The following is a 17748-nucleotide window of genomic DNA, read 5'->3' as shown; positions in this document are numbered from 1 at the left end:
TACTATCAGTAATAGAGATCTTTAATCCAGCAAGTGGCCAAGCACCACTGACAAGCTTTTAAAGCCCTGGGGAAAGCTTAGAGCAATCCTGGGAAGCATCCAATATCATACTGGACTCATATGTGGAATAGCTGTTTCAAGCTTTTTTCCCTATTTGTTACCATCCTGGATAAAAAGGCATTAACTAATTATTTTAATTGCATTTTTTTGTAGTATTTCTCATGGGACCTGGACTGTAGCTGCCTCAGCTTGATCCCATTTGGCTGGGGGATGGGATGCTACTATAAAATGTGTTTTCCACAGACTGAATGAGGCTTTCTGCTGCAGCTGTCTGTGTCGAGGTCGGGGAGCTATTGGAACAGGTGTGTGGCGCAGAAACACTCCCTGGTTTGAAACTATCTAACAATCTCCAGCCAGGTCCTCAGGAGCAAGGCCAGATGAACTCTGCCCCCAACCTTTCTGGTGGGGAGGAAAGCTCACAGTGATTACTTTTAAAAGAACAAACACCTCCGTGGGACCAATGCCTTGACAATTGTAATGATGTGATTTTTTTCAGCCAGAATTTTCTTCATTTCTGAGAGCAAAATGTTGCAACTGTTTGGAAGAGTCGTGATCTCACAGGCAATGAGCTATCTGCAACAAGATTCTGATCATTTATAGAAAAATATGCTGTTAGGAATGGAGCAAAGGAAAACACTCCCACAGAAACCTAATTAATCAAGTACAATTGGCAGCAAGCACAGAAGAGAGACTGTGCTCTTTAGAAGACATTTTTTGGTGCAGATGAGTTTCTGCTCCCCTCCAAGTAACATTGTTTTGTTTTCTCTGCTCCCATTCCAGTTTCAGGCCTGGTGGAATTGTTGGTGCCTCAAACCCCACACTTGTTTTGCTTGGGCTCCAGTCTTTTACGGGTGCTTGGTGAGAGGTAGGAGACAAAGGTAACTGGGATTTCCAACCAGGCTGTCACTGCTAAAAATCTGGGATTCCTCCTGAAAACCCTGCTCAAGTTAAAGATGAGTTACATCAGTATCAGAGACACGGAGGTGAGTGTAAGGCGTTCCCAGGAGCTGGGCAGATCCTGTTTTGCAAAGGTCCCATGGTATCATCCTCTTCTAAACTTGCTACTGGGAACCTCTTTGTTCAGGATGGACTAGGGGCTGACATTCCCCTGCAACACAATCAGAATGTGATAACCAGAAGTGGACATCACTCCTCCATGTGTGACGTTGGGGAGTTAACTTTCCTCCTCCTTTGTTATTTCAATTCATTTTCTGAAAAAATAACAGATGTGCCCAGAAGAGGAGCTTTGGGAAATATTCCTGGTTTTTTTCACTAAACAAACTCTGACAAGTTGAACATCCAAAGTAGAGCAGCTCCCTTCCCCTCTCTGACCTTTGTCTTCCAGCTTGGGGAGGTGGTCAAAGGCCTCTCCTCCTGCCCTCACAATTTCTGCGTCTGCAGCCTGGTCTGTGCACTTGCTTGCAAGTTACCCCGGGGTGAAACAGCATCTTCTGACTCTGGAAGAGACTGAATTATATAATTATATTATATTTTAGGTGCAGATAGGATTTTCTTTGATTCCCCTACATCTGCACAGTTGCTTAATGAAATTGTAGCATCTGGTCTAATGGGCCCTAATTAAAAATAAAATAAATAAAATAAAATAAAATAAAATAAAATAAAATAAAATAAAATAAAATAAAATAAAATAAAATAAAATAAAATAAAATAAAATAAAATAAAATAAAATAAAATAAAATAAAATAAAATAAAATAATAAAATAAAATATCACTTTTCTCAAACAGTTCCCACTAGCTGTTCCAAACTACATTATTTTATCAAAAAGTTCATGGCGTGCCGGGGCAGAATGGCTTTTTAATGAAGGAAACATGAAGCTGCATCTCTACAAGCACTACAACCTGGCTTAAACTGGAATACCAATGGAAACATCAAACCTGTCCTGCTCTCAGCCACCTGTGTTTGTTGTTGCATTGCTTCTCATCTTGTACAGCATTAGTGTTTGTATGGGTTTTCCATGATTAACTGAGAGGCAATCCAGTTTAGAATAAGCCCAGCAGGAAAAGAATTTTAAAGGTTAGCTGTCAAATGGATCAGCTTCCCAATGAACAAACAGACCCAAAATCAGGAGAAGGGATGCTACGCTGGAATTTGGAGATGAAGGACCAGAAGGTTGGACACTTTTGGCAGTGGTGCTGCTTTTTGTGAGCTGAAAGTGATTGCAAAGTGATGGCCTGAAAATGTGACTTGTGGCATCCTCAAGCAAGCCCCACTGAAATCTTCAGACAGCATTGCATCGCATCTCTTATTTTTGCACACCATGAGCTGGTTCTCCAGCAAAGCCAAGTCCAGCTCAAGTAGGCAGGAGGATAAAGAAGTGTCACGCAAATGTGCAGGACAAAAACCCCAAGAGCTATGTAGAGATGGAGGATTTTAAGCACAGGAGAGCTTCTGCCTCGCTGTGTCCCCTCGGGCGAGGCACTGCATTTCCTTGGGAAGGCATTGGGGAGGGATGTGCAGGGTCTGTCCTGGGCTGGATGTTGTGTAACAGAGCTGGATGTTGTGTAGCTGCTTGTGCCAATTATGTACTAAGCCACAATAGTGATGCTAGAAAGCTCCAGGTTTCTTCACCAGATTTTGCTGGCCATTAATCCAACAGAAGGCTCCTAATGGCATCTGGTTGCTTTCTTTGTGATACTGCTATTTAAGGCCACTCTAAGGGCACAAACTCTTCCCTGTTATACAATGTGAGATTCAAGCAAAATTATAACCCTGGGTTTCAGAAGGATGAGTTCTCAAAATGACAATAAGCTAAAGAGATGTGAACTTTATTTTTCAAGTCTTCAACCATGAACTGGAAAGGAATCAACTCTTGAAAAGAAAGAATCTCTGATCATAAATGAAATATCACCCAGATAGAGGGATGAAAAACTCACCCATGACACTCCATTACTAAAAACCTTTACAACAACACTGTGGTTATGAACTTTTCCCATTGCAAAGGTCTATTGCACTGCAGCTCCTGCATGTCCACCCAGCATTCCTGCACATGGAAAACTGCACAGCAGCACCTGGGAATTTCAGGGCATCCCAGTCTGCAGCAGAGGATTTTAATATGGGTCAGAAAGAGATATGCCAGGAAAATGGGCAGCCAGAGGTGTCCTTCACTTCATCCATGCAAAGAGAGCTCCTGGAGTAGGTTCAGAGGTAGGTGACACAGGTGATGAAGAGATTGGAGCATCTCCTGTGAGCAGAGACTGAGGGGCTGTTCAGCCTGGAGAGCAGTCCCAGCTGAGAGGCACCCTCAGCCCTGGGTGTCCCAGTGTGCAGGGAGAGTCAGAGCAGGGTCCAGGCTCTGCTCCAGGCCCAGCAATGGCACCAGAGCCAGGGCAGGGACTGAGTCCAGCAATTCCCCTGCACAGGAGGCACAACTTCTGCCCTGGGCAGTATCTAAGCCCTGAAACAGAGAGGTTGTGGAGTCTCCCTCCAGGGAATATTCCAGACACAATCCTGTGCTCTGTGCTGTGAGATGGCCCTGCTGGAACAGGGAGGTGGCACCAGATGTGACTCCCACTGGTCCCTTCCAAACTTACCCCGTCTGGGTTTCTGGGATTCTGTGAAAGAGAGAATCAGACACACCAAGTCCTGCTGGGCAAACATTCAACATCCAGAACTGGTATCAAGTTTATGAGGCTTTCAGTCCACCTTTGGGGTGAAGGGCCTTTAGTGTGGTCATGCAATGGTCAACCCTGGCTATGGCAAGTTATTATGATTTGTTCCCTTCTAGCAAAAAGACAGAAAATTCATTGTGTGGCTAGGAAAGGGCTCACAACAGCTCATAACCACTGACTGTGAGAACTGCGCAAGTGTTGGCCTCACATTAAGATGCAATAGATCTTTCTCAGAGTCTGGAGAGTCATCTATTATGAGCAAAAGCAGAGCCAAGCCATTGGGAGAGGCAAAGACTCTGCTTATCTTCACCTTACAGCCTCAGGGAAAAAGTTTACCCAACTCAGGAAGGATGGTGAGTATAATTTTAATCATCAAAGATATGTGGCTTCCCTGTACCTAAAGACAGGGATGTCAAAATTGTTCCACTCAGCAAGTGTCACACTGCCTGCATTCCTGCCTGTCCCCAGGAGGGACCAAGGCAGAATCCCAGCATGGTCTCTCCTGCTCTGCACAAGGAAAACTCAGGGGAAAAAGCTGGAAGAGGGTAGGAGTCAGAGGCACAATCACAATCAGCCAGACTGAAAAATCCCCCATCCTATGGAACCACTCCAGCACAGGACAAGGCTAGGAATAATGACTCAGCTTTGTCCAGATCCCTTGAAACACACTGAAAACACATTCTAAAACACCCATAAAATGGTTTGGTTTATACAGGCTAGTGAATATCTAGAGGGAAATATAATCAGTTTGTACAGCAAATTAGACAAATACAGTTTTTCATTCAGCTTGCAGTCAAAAAGAAGATCAAATGATGTACCAAATCCTACCTTCACAAGTACACAGGACAGCAGTGTGGCTGAGAGCAGAATTTGATTGGAAAAAAAAGGGAGTGAACTGTCCATTTCAATCCCTGCTGTGAGCATTCCTGATTAACAGCAGCTGATACTTTTAGAATAGTAGGTCTGAGGATTAAAGTATTATGTAGGCTGAAAACACTACGTCACATCTCTAAAATGATTTCTTTATATCATTTAATACTCTGCATTCTCTTAGGAGGTCCTCATTCAATAATGAGAACCTACACCTCAAATCCAGTTAGTATTTAGGGTTATTCACTTACTCTCAGAGGCTTCTGCGAGATTTTGCCTCCAACTCTGCTTCATCATATTTTTTTCATTTGTTTTCTTCAAATTCTACCTTAATGGTTGCCCTGTGAACCAATGGAATGTCCCATACATAGATTAAGAAGACCTACAATTTTTGTTTTACTCTGATAGTTCTTAACAGAAAATAGTTATGCAATGTCCATTCACTCAAATATCCAAGCTCCTAATAATACATTATACTGTCAGACTATCTTCTGACAAAAAAAAAAAGCATTAAAAAAAATCACTCAGATCTAAAGTTCACAATCCCAATGTCCTCTCTTCACATGTTCACTTTCCAGGATTCAGGCACCAGATTGCTTTACCTGTCACTGCTCTGTTTACTGCAAATAGGAGGAAAACAATTTTCTGGATGTCACATTATACAGAAAGACTTTTTTAAAAAACGGCATATTACATTAAAAGTAGTAAATAAAAAATCTGATTAATGCTCTATCCTTATATCATTATTACATATACATCTAATTAAGGATATATTCTGTACTTTTTCTGAACCAAAATTTATAAAAAATTTAAGTCCAGCTTGAAATGTGCCCTGGGTCTGTACAGAACATGACTGTGGTGCATAAAAGCCAGAGTTATTCTGATAGAATGTTAGCTCTCTCTCGGTGATAGATCTGTAGGAAAGCTGTTCAGAAAGCACATGCTATAAACAGCAGAGGAGAGCAGGCATCTCTGGAAAAGTTGCTTTTTAAGGCAGCTAGCCAGGCAAATTAGCCCTTGGGTGTGCTTGTCTCTCCCCACTCACTACAGAAACTGCTTAAATTACCAGTTTAGATACGACAACAGATTGAGGAAGTGGATTCTGCCCCTCTGCCCCTGTGCTCAGGTGAGACCCCACCTGCAGAGCTGCCCCAGCCCTGGCTCCAACAGCACAAGGACGTGGAGCTGCTGGAGCCAGTCCAGAGGAGGCCACGGAGCGGCTGCCAGGGCTGGAGCCCCTCTGCTCTGGAGCCAGCCTGGCAGAGCTGGGGCTGTTCACCTGCACAAGAGAAGGCTCCAGGGAGAGCTCAGAGCCCCTGACAGGGCCTGAAGAGGGGACTGATAAAAGGGATGGAGAGCAATTTTTTACAAGGACAATTAGTGACTGGACAAGAGGAATGGTTTTGACCTAAAAGATGAATGATTTAGATGAAATGTTAGGAGGATATTCTACCTTAGTCAGTCAGTTTTTGTAAAGAAGCTAGAGCTCTGAACTCATCACAGGATCTCAGAATGGTACGGGTGGGAAGGGATCTTCAACCTCATCTAGTGCCACCCCATGCCATGGGCAGGGACACCTTCCATTATCCCAGGGTGCTCCAAGCCCCATCCAACCTGGCCTTGGACACTGCCAGGGATCCAGGAACAGCCACAGCTGTTCTGGGCACCCTGTGCCAGGGCCTGCCCACCCTCCCAGCCAGCAATTTCTTACCAATATTCTATCTGAATCCACCCCTGCCACAGGCAGGGACAATATATTGAAGGCAAGAACTTCTGGTGATCCTCTATTCCTACTCAGTGCCATCCAGAGAAGGCCCACCCTGAAACTGTGGCAGTTTGCTCAGAGCCTTCTCCAGTGAAGATCTGAGTATCTCCAAGGAAATTCCTAGCAGCCTCTTTTAATGTTGAATGAATGCTCCCACTTAATAAATTTGCCTTGAAAATTCACAAAGCTTCAGTAAATTTTTTTCAGAATGGATTTTCTTTCCTTTCTTTCTATGTAGTGCCCCCCAAATATAATCAACAGTGGAAAAAAAAAAAATCATATAAAAATAGTTTGATTTGTGGCCCAGAAAATCTGGTGTAGTCTAGGGCTATGAGCAATTTGCTTTCAACCCTAAGTAAACCCTTTTTTTTTTTTTTGGTCAGATATTGAAAATTGATGATATTCAATTGCCTTACTTATAACGTCTCTCATTCTGTTCCAGGTCCTGGGAGATATCAAAAGCTTAGGTGAAAAGCAATAGTAGTCACTTGTGCTAAGCTCAATCTTTTTGCAAATAGCAACAATCCTGGGTTTTTTGGTGATTTTAATTCAGGAGCATAGGCCACCAGAAGCTGTGAATTACTCCAATATATAACACAGCAATACTTTTTTGGTTTAATTTTGGTTAAGAATAAAACCTTCTTGCCAAACAGATCTACTGAGGTGTGAAGTGAACAGGCATCTACCCTGCTTTGAATCTGCTCTCTGATATTTTTCTCATTAGCTGCCTAACTGGGAAGGGTGTCAGTTTCAGCTGCAGGTCTAGGAAGCTGCCCATGCTAAGAAAATTTCACCAGCTGTTGGCCTTATTTCCTAAATTTAGTTATCCATTGAACCTGAGGTTCTTAGTCCATTTATGGTTACTTTTACCTCAATAAATACAAGCTTACATATCCACTGAAACTGTATGATACTTTTCAGAACAGAATGTTGCACATTTGAAATGCCATCAGTTACATGACGTAAGCAAGGACAGACTATTGATCAACAAAAGCCCTTTACTAGGACACTGAAAAATATACCAGAATTTAAATATTTAAAGAATATAATTTTAGAATTAACTGTAAAATGAGTATAACTGGAAAAAAAAAAAAAAAAAAAAAAAGAAAAAGAAAGATTTTTAAAAGATAGCATTTGATAGTTTGAGAGCTACAAAATATTGACAGCTTGCCAAGATCACATGGAACATATATTCCCTCCAACAAAGATGGTCACACATAATTTTTACTTGCAAAATCACTTACAAGATATTGACAGAAGCAGCAGCAAAACAGAACTGATAACTGAGCACACAGTTCTCACATTGCCAGGAAAAACAGGCCAACAGCTATTTCCTTCTCAGATCTCAAGCTGGGATATATATAACTGAGTTCATAAACCAGAAATTATCATCTGCCCAGTCTTAGAGGTTCAAAAAGTGGCATTTTGCTGAAATTATACAAGTAGATAAGAACACCAAAAATACTATTAGTATTTAAACTTGTCACACCAGAATTTCAGACTTTAAAGGTCAAAGACATTAGTGTGAGATTTCACCTCAGAAGATGTACCTCTCTTCCTCTTGGAAAAGGGAGCAGGAAGCTCCTCAACGGCTCCACATCCTTGCTGGTAAGACCAAGAGAGACTCAGTGAGAACATTAGTGAGGTGGGGTTTTTGTACTAATTAAAGCTAATTTTCCTAACAGAGACTGTATTGAGTTATAATCAATAAAGTTAAATATTTTACAGCATGTCCTAATATCCCAATAACAAGAATCACATTATTGAGATTTTTGTAGGGCAAATGCATCCTATTTCCTCGGGAAATAATTGTAAAGTTAATAAATGAACACTAGGAGTTAGAACTGATGGTGATGGGCAAACACAATAAAAAGTAATTTTCTCGTTCTGTGACTCTGAATCCTATTAGAGCAATGCACATGCCCTGCATCACCTCCTTTGGCTCACTCTTTCCCAGAAATGAACTGTTGATTACACCTCTAGTCTGTCATTTTCAGTGACCTAGCAAGCCTCCCATACACCAATTTAAAAAATAGTTTCCAAGTAAAAGCTGTTCTGAAGATGAGGCAGATGTAAATTCATTAAACCCAACAAGAAAAGGGGGTTATTCTAATTCAATCCTTTAACAATATGGTCTTTAGAAGCTCTACACAGTGAGACTTGAGCTATCTGGAAACTTTGTAACAACTTAAGCTAGTCCCTCTCTTCATGCATGTCTCCCCAGGTGCCATCCAAAGTGTCCTACCAAGGGTCAGAGAATGAACAGATGACTTATTTAATAAGACCGGCTGTTTTCCATTTTCCCAAGTTTTTTTCCCATGTAAATCCTGGAGTTCTGAGGCTCCTGTGTGCACCTACTTCGCTGCATTGACTGTAGTCAGTGATAGATCTGTAGCTGTCACACAACCTTTTAATCTTGGGCAACTTGGTATTTTCAAAGCACTTCCATATCCTATGAAGGAAGATGTTACATAAATGCAAATACGGACTATTCCCATTTTATAATTTTTTTCTGACAAGAAAACACTGCTGGCTTTCAATGCTTTAAAAAACACTTATTCCTGAAATATGAAGTTAACTCCTAAAAATAAGTTAATATTAAATTAAACATTATAACAGCCAAGAATAAAATCACTTTGCTAAAGTAGAGATTTAGATTTGGAGGAAATTAAGACTGGTCAAAAATCCCTATGTTCCTCAAACAGCTTAATCTAAATTTGTTGCAGTCTTTCAAAACCATGATTCATATACATATTGATATGCTCTAGAAGTACCAGAATTATTCTAGAAACAGGTTTAGGTGTTTCTGTACATTGATCCTAAACCAAGCTTATTCAGGGTCTGCCTGAAATTTGGATCATTTTTAAGAAAAAAAAAAATACACGTTTGGTTACTGTTGATTTAAAATAATACACATAATTAATCCATCAAATCCTTCAAACTGATGCACCTGTGGAAAAGTCTTTTGAGAAGGGAGCTATGTGCATAATCCTCCTGGCAAACAGTGCTGAGCACAGGGCCAGTGGGTGGCTGGGGAGTTATTTTGTTCTTCAAACAAAGCTGTAATAAACTATGGGTGCTGCATCATCCCTCTGGAGTACAATTAATTGCAATTACTGCAGCCTGTGTTTGTGGCTTCTGACACACTTGCAGGGATAGCTGAATGTTCTCTTTTTGCCCATAAAACAAGCTGCATTTTCTCTGTTGTGTTTTATCTGATCTGCTCCTGGTCCATCTGGGTTTTGGGGTTTTTTTGGTTTTGGGGTTTTTTGGTTTGTTTTTTTTTTTTTTTAATCTTGGCTTTTGTCTTTCTCTCTTTTCCATGATGTCTCTGCACCCAGAGAGGTGCAGTGCTGCTATCAGCCCCCCCTGCACATGATGGAAAGATTTATTACTGCAATCTCCCAGCAAACTGGTGCAAATAATCTCTTAAATCTCCTTCTCCAAGGACAGAGCCAGTGTCACATTCGTGGGGTCAGGTGCCAAGACATGGGTTCCTTTCCATCCCATTTCCACCCCACAGGGGATCACCTGCCCCACTATTTGGTTTAATGGGGTCCTGCACGACCTGCAGCCTCAGCAAACACCCTGAGCACTCATCCCTGAAAACTCATGCTTGTGCTCAAATGAACAGTTCTTTTATTAACTTGGCAGCATCTACACAGTGCTCAAATTCTATTTAGGTAGCACAGGAGAAAACACCCTAGAACCCCACAGAAATAATGTTAAGGCAAATCAGCTCTGAGTCAGATTAAATAGGACTTAGTTCGACTTCTGACTTATTTACACTCCATTATGATCCCTCTTTATTTCCTACTCCTACAATTCACACCATTCTCTTAACATATGAAACTATTATTAGAATTATTCAAGTACTCCAAGGATTTTGGCAACTGCATTACCTGCAGGTGTTAGCAGCTTGCTTAGCGCATCTAAAGGAAGCAATCTAAAGTCCACGGTGAAGTTCTGCACCTAATTGCAAGAGATCTTTAGCTTTCAATTCCCCCTCCATAGCACCCATGCATCTTACAGATGTGTCATGCCTGCCTCTGAACTCCCACTTCCTGACATAACAAAGGTATTTTATTTTAGAGAGAAAAATTACCATTTGAAAAAACTTAATTCCTTTGCGTTTGGAGTTGACTCACAGTTTTTAACCCAGCTTTCAGGTTAATGCAGATCGCTGTGGAGCCAGGTTTCCTGTAAAGCTCGTGGGAATGGATCAGAAACATGCCGAGCAGAGAACAGTACATACCCTCTGCAAGATATCCAGCCAGACTAGGAGAGCAGCAGCACCCTGGCGCTTTGCAATCAAATTGCCCCTTGTTTACCTTCCACACATGCTGCGCCTGCCCTCCTATTTTGCCAGGCTGCCCCCTTCCCTGAGCTTCTCCTCCACTGCCATTCACAGACTCCTGTTTCTCTGGCTCTTTGGACAGGGGCTGTCCCCTTCTTTCCTCCCGAATCGTCAAGCCAGATCCAGCCTTCACCTCTGCATCACAAGCAGCTTCCACCAATGCTGGATTTCAATTTCCTCCTGATGTCAAGTTTCAGCCCAGCCCACGGCTCTTGCATCATGAGCTGGAAAACCCTCCTATGCTCCAGACTTTGCAAGGGATGTTTGCAGAGAAGCAGCAGTTTTATTCACTCTGTACTTGATGCCCCATTTCTTTTGCAGCTTTTCTGTCTTATGCAGCTTTTCTGTGACAAGAAACAGCTATTTGTGTTCAGGGAAACTTCTTTCTTGAGCTAAATCCCTTGCCTTTCCTCGAAACAGATCTTTCAGTTACTCCAGTGGCACTGAAATCCCCTGGAGTCAATAAACTTCTCAAAGGAGCATTTCTTCTATCAGACTTTATTTTTATATCCATAATAAATATTTAGACCATTTTTAAAGGGGATTGTTTCTCTCAAAATAACATGATTCTAAATCTAAAATTTTAAATTTGTGCAACTTTTTCTGTGTATGCATGCTAAAAAGCAAAAAAAAAACCAAAATCCACTCAAAAAGAAAACCCAACAAAACAAAAATAAAAACAAACAAAAAAAAACACACACACACACAAAAAAAAAAAAAGAAAATAAAACCAAGGAGGTGGGAGCTGGTGAAAGAAATTACCTGTATAATTTTTAGTTAAATGTTGAATCTACACGGTAATCCTGCAAACTGCCTCATGAGCAACTTGATTCCAACATTGACCTGTTTGGGACCACTAAGGTGTGTATAGTGGCAGCACAAAACAGGTTAAGATTTTCAGAATCTGGGTTATTAGCTTAATATCTGATTGAGGCCAGGACTGACTGCTGCTGTTTGTTTAACACACTGCACAAAGCACTTTTCTGCTCCTGTGAAAAGCCTCAGGCATAGATCTGCAGTGAGACTGAGCACTCACAGCAGATTGCTGATGACTTCTGAAGAAATGTCCCTGTCTTATCAACTCTACATCACGTTTTGCACCGCAAATCATGTTTGAAGTCTTAAAGCTGGATGAATGTGTGAGCTTGATTAAAGATACTCATGCAGATAAGACTGTGGAAGAGAAGCTATATTGCAGGACTAGACCCTTTCTCCTACAATTCTGTGCCAGATCTCTGCAATTCTGTAACATCCCTTTTCAATTCTGTGATAATTTAGCACCTTACTTGACTTAGAAAGCAATTGGAGAATGCTTTCTCCAAGCTCTGAACAACTCACTCTATTTAGATCCACCAATAAATCTGGACTCTAACTCAGTGAAATTAATGGCTGTACCATATTCTAGCTTTCAGAACCCTCAAACCAGATATATTTGCAGGATTCAGTGGGATATACAGGAATAGGAGGGATAAAATTTTGTTTCCTCATACAGAAAAGTCAGTAAAAAGAAAGGGTGAACAACATTTTCACCCAGTCCTGAGGAGAAGGAGGCAAGTTCAAACTGAGTATCTCAGGAGTGAGAACTCACAGAGTTTTATCTCAAGAAAAAAAGCAGATTGAAAGGCATTGGTTTCAGAAATGCTGTAAACATGCGTGCACAGGCTACTGTAGAGATCTGATGCTTCTAAGCACAAAGAAGATGAGGTCTTACTGCTTCCAAGGGATATTGGTATCAAAACAGCAGTGTCCACTGTCACCTTCAGAAAACCTTGCTGCCTTCTTTTGCTCTGGTTGTGTAGCAGCACCCTGACCCCAGAGCAAAAACATTAAAACACAAAATACAATAAACACTCAGCACACGGAGAGTGCTAATAGAGCACACACTTGCTGGGAAATCAAGATGATGCTGCCACTTTGCTACTAATGCCACAAATGACATTCTCATAGACTCTGCCAGCTATTCCCTGCTCAACATTTGAGAAATAAAAGAAAGCTTTCTGTCATGAACACAGTGATGATAATGAGGATTATGATGACGATGACGATGATCATGATGATGAAACCTAAATTCTTCAACTAGCCTATAGAGACACAACTGCAGCAGGGCAGATAAACAATCTGATGGATGCTCCATGTGCTCCACTGACACGGGGTGACACTCACAAGTCACTGCCTGGAAGTACAATCAAGAAGAGAATCTGCAGTATTTGTTTTGTTTGCATCTCTTCTTGTTTGTGAGTTTGAGTCAGTTTGCTTTACTCTGCACTTTCATCCCCTGGGGACAACAGGCATGAAGGACATAAGGCAAGAGAAGTAGAGGAAGAAGAGAGATGGAGGCACAGCTTGTTTTTAGGAATATATTGAAGAACTCAGTATTTTAGGCCTGTCACAGCCATTCTACAACCACACTTCAAAGCTGACAGGTTACAGCCTTGCCCAAATTGGCATCCACAGCTTCCTCTCAGCCCTGCTGCCGAACATACCTTGAGGCTTCTAAATGTTTGGGAACCACAGTGAAGAAACCTAGTGTAGAAATACCCTACATGCAGGGAACTTTGTGAGAAGTTCATTTTGCTCCAAGGGATTTTCTGCAGACAGAAATCACAGAGGGCAATAGCCTAATAGCGTTTTTCAAAAGGACTGGACAATGGAAATACCCACAGTTATGACAGAGGTAGTAGGTCTAGAGATAATGGGATATTTTTGGAGAGATGTAGCTCCCTCCATCTTCAGAACAGAAGACAGTCATTAAACTGCTCATGATTCCAGATTAACTTCCTTGCATGAGTTTCTTATTTCAAAACTGCCACATGCCCAAGATTTATTCCTTTTTCCTCAGAAGCCACAAGCAGCAGCCTTCCTCAGAAGCTGTACTGTGCACTGACCTGATACTGAGGTATGAGACTGAAACAAATACAACTGCTTCTGTTTTTTGCCATTATCTCTGATTACACATGTGTCCAAAGCATTTCACCACATCCCACAGAAATTAAGGCCCTGGGGACACAGAAGCTTACTGTGCAGTTCTTGGCATGCCTGGCCAAGCAGAGGGGAACAGGATGACAGGCCTGCTCAGGTGGTGCTAAAAAGCATCATGGCCTGAAGAATGTACTGAGAAACCTGAACAACAAACAATAAATTCTAAAATGCAATACTTCCCAAGCAATCAACTCCAAGGGAGATTGAGACCAAGACAACTGCAGGTGAGCATTATTGCAAGGGCATAAAAACTGCCTGAGGACCAGCATTGTTTTCTTTCAATTCTTCCCTTCTCCTCGAATTTCAGCATCCTAAAGTCTCCATTCACACACGTGAAATCCAAGCCTCTGCAAACTCTTCAACATTGTAAGAGTGGCTCAAACAACTAGTGAGAAAAGTTTTCATACCTTTTCTCTTTTTCTTCTGGGATTTTCCCCAAAGTGGAATCTGATCTTACAGGTACATTTGAAGATGGAGGAACACACTATTCCTAGCCATACACAGAAAAGCTGAATACACATCAGAACAATCATATTTGCCAGAGAAGACAAGAGAAGGACAGCTCACAGTCAGAATTGGAACATTATTGCACCATATGCTTTCCAACAGCCAAGCACAACAGGGGCCCTGCACAATCCTTGCCTTACTGCACCCTGTTGTATTTCCACCTGGAAAGACATATGGCAGTGCCTAGGAGAGAAAATACTCCTTTTTCTTATTTTCGTAATCTTAATGTTATTTCCCAGCTTTAAAGGAACATTTGATTATGAAACATGCTCAACCCAAGGATGAAAAAAATTATTCCTATCTGTTCCTACTAATGACAAAAACAAGTCCATTGACCTATTGGTATTATGACCAAATGAACATTTGAAGGCATGGCTTGTGTACTACTTCATCTCATGCATGACTGACAAAATTGCCTGCTCTGCAGAAACCTGATACCTCACAGTTATAGCAGGGACACTAAAAAGTGTCCTGGAAGTGTGACCTTATAAAAATCGTCCTTCTGCTTATGAAATGAAAAACACTGCTTTGTAAAGAACTGACATGGGGCAACCATTCAGCACAACAAGAATCGCATTTACCCCTATTTACAGTCTTAAAATGTCTTTTTTTTTTTACTGAGAGCACATTCAGCATTACAGTAATCTGCTCATGACTGCTGCTGGGTGAGGGAAGAAGTAGTTATGTTAAAAGATGTAACAATAAGAAACTACACAAACAGCTCTTATAACTACCCTCTCATCATTCGGGTAAGCAGAAATATTTTAACAGTGATGTTATTGTAACAGTAATGCTTTTCATCTCCTTTCACAGCAGCTCTGAAAGAGGTATGTTGATCACTTCTGCTAGAAGAGGGCTATATTTAAAAAGAAAACCTGAATAAAGTTGATTATTACAAGTCTCACCAGCTCATACCACCACTGGATATGAGAGGAATATGGTGAGACTCGGTATTTATTTGACCAGCCTCAGTTAATATAATTGTGAAGGGTTAGTCCACCTCCCTTTAGTGAGGTTGCCCTTCCTCTGGCCACCCCAAACTTAGCCCTGTGACATCCTCTGCCTCAAAGAGGCACATCTGCATTTACAGACTGTGACCAGGGATTGTCCCAGGCAGCTGATCCAGCTGGGCTTCCAAGTGACTACTCCTCCATCACAGATTTTAAAGTGGCCCCAGTGGTTTTATCACTGAGCCACAGAATCATTCAGGTTGACAAAGACCTCGAAGACCATGGAGTCCCAGCTGCGCCCAATGTACACCTTGTCACCTGCCCAGAGCACTGAGTGCCACTTCCAGGCCTTCCTTGGACATCTCCAGGGATGGGCACTCCAAACCTCCCTGGGTAGTCGATTCCAATGTTTAACAACACTTTCCATGAAGAAATTCCTCCTCATGTCCAGCCTGAGCCTGTCCTGGCACAGCCTGAGGCCGTTCCCTCTCCTCCTGTTCCTGTTCCCTGGGAGCAGAGCCCGACTCCCCTGGCTGTCCCCTCCTGTCAGGGAGTTGTACAGAGCCACAAGGTCCCCCTGAGCCTCCTTTTCTCCAGGCTGAGCCCCTTTCCAGCTCCCTCAGCCCCTCCTGGGGCTCCAGCTCCTTCCCCAGCTCTGTTCCCTGCCCTGGACACGCTCCAGCCCCTCAATGCCTTCCATGAGCTGAGGGAACATGGATGCTGTGCCTGGCTCAGCCTGGGAGCTTTCAGTCGTAATCTGTTCATTTCCTGAAAAATAAAGACTCATTCACTCCTTGGATACTTTAAGCCCTGTGCACGAGGGTTCACCCATAACTGCTCATTCCTAGTAGAGCATCCTGGATGCCTGCTGAGCCCTGCATGGGCCTTGCTCAGGACAGGCTCACTGCCACTTTGGCCCACACCCTTCCCTTCAATCCATCACAGAACACATCACGCTCCCAGATAAACAGATGTGATCTTCCCAGTGCAATTTGGCAGATGTTCTCAATATACCAATGGCTGAGTGGTATCCCTTATTTAATACACTGTAGAAAATCTGCCTGTGTCCTTCCTGAAGCAGAAAAACACTTAATTCCTTGTGCTTTCCTTTCTTTTTCATTGTCTTTTGCAACCACAATTGAATGAACACTAAAATATATCCCTTTTGTACCTTTGATAAAATAAAACTACTTCTTCATCCATTTCACTATATTGAATATTTTTTAAAATAGTCATACGTAAGTATAAAATACATTATAATAATAAATTATTTTAATATAAGGAAGCATTGTTAATTTCATTCACATGCAGGGACCTTTTGGCAAAGAAAACATGTAAATTTTCAGTAACGTCTTCCATTTATTTCTCAAATAGAGTCAGAAGCCTTTTAATGAGGCCAGCCTTAAACTCTAAAAAAGCTTGGATGAGTTACCTACTCATTTGTTTGGTCCAGGCACACAAACAAGTGTGTTTCACTAGCACAAATGATCACACAATCCATTTCAAATTTACACATAATTATCTCTGCTTAGCAGTCTTTTTCTTACAGTTTTTCAAAAACAGTCATTTGGGGGCTAACTGCTTAAAATGACAAGACCAGTCCCACTTATTTAAGGAGAACTGAATAAATGCAGCACTTTTGAAGATTGTATGTGCTGCTTTTATGTGTTAGAATTAATATCAGATGTTCTCACACGGCACCCAGTGAAGGAGCGGAAATAATATCACGTGGCACATCCTTTTTGTCATTCAGTCACAACACATCACAGGCAAACAAGAAGCTGAAATGCCTTCCCGAAGTGCCTGTCTCTCTCCATCCCTAAGTAAGGCCTCCAAGGAAGATATCTCTGTCAAATGCCTCATATTTTGTGAAGAAGACAGAGGTGATTCTGAAGTGAAGGCAAAATTCAAGGAGATTGCTTGACTATAGCCTGCATAATTTTATAAAAAGGTTCAGCATAAAAAAGCAGCCATTTTCTGATTAATACTGTTAAAGGACTGGTGTGTTGTTAGAAAAAAGGCCTCCTTGGGAAAGAAAAGTTAAAGTCACACTTAATCTATAACTATGTAACCCTGATTATCAAGATTAAATTAAGTTCCAGGCTCAAACATTCAAACACACATGCTGCTTGAAATAAAAGGTTTCCAAAAAAAAAAAAAAAAAAAAAAACCCTATGGCAACAGATTAGGGAAACTTTCAGTGCTACTCTGGAAAATCCTAAATGCTGGGAGCTAAAATTATTCACTGCTTTTCAAAGATTACTTTGCCAAACAACTTCAACTTACAACTAACACAATTTTCTTTTCCCACTCCTGAAACTTAAAAATTTTGGACTTTTTCTGCTCTGCATGAGGTTTACTGGCATCAATTGTACATGTTTTCTAACACTGTGTTGATCAGGTACCTTTTTGCTCTCACGAACTTATCCATCACAGATTTTTATTCACATTGAGATGTTATAAAGTAGAAGATTTACAATACTATTTTGAGTATTTTTGAGGTAAATAATTTGAGTATTTTGAGTTCCAGCACTTCCTTGATGAGAAACCTGCAGGATTGCTCCCTGACAGTATGTGAAGAGAAGCTGTTGCCCCCATCAGGTATCTTACAACAGCAAAAGATTTTGTTG

General features: G+C 41.4%; 1 protein-coding gene across 1 annotated transcript in view; it reads right to left on the bottom strand.

Moving 5' to 3' along the window:
- Nucleotides 1-10815, bottom strand: part of ST8SIA5 (ST8 alpha-N-acetyl-neuraminide alpha-2,8-sialyltransferase 5) — a 69781-nt gene extending 58966 nt beyond the window's left edge. The window contains exon 1 of the mRNA XM_002195296.7: nt 10581-10815. The gene's annotated coding sequence lies outside the window, so the exon portion shown is untranslated. The remainder of the gene's footprint in view (nt 1-10580) is intronic.
- Between the last annotated feature and the right edge of the window lie 6933 nt (nt 10816-17748).

This window comes from Taeniopygia guttata, chromosome Z (genome assembly GCF_048771995.1).
Source record: "Taeniopygia guttata chromosome Z, bTaeGut7.mat, whole genome shotgun sequence".
Taxonomy (NCBI): domain Eukaryota; kingdom Metazoa; phylum Chordata; class Aves; order Passeriformes; family Estrildidae; genus Taeniopygia; species Taeniopygia guttata.
Note: the sequence above shows the minus strand (reverse complement) of the source record. Positions and strands in the feature narration are given on the sequence as shown.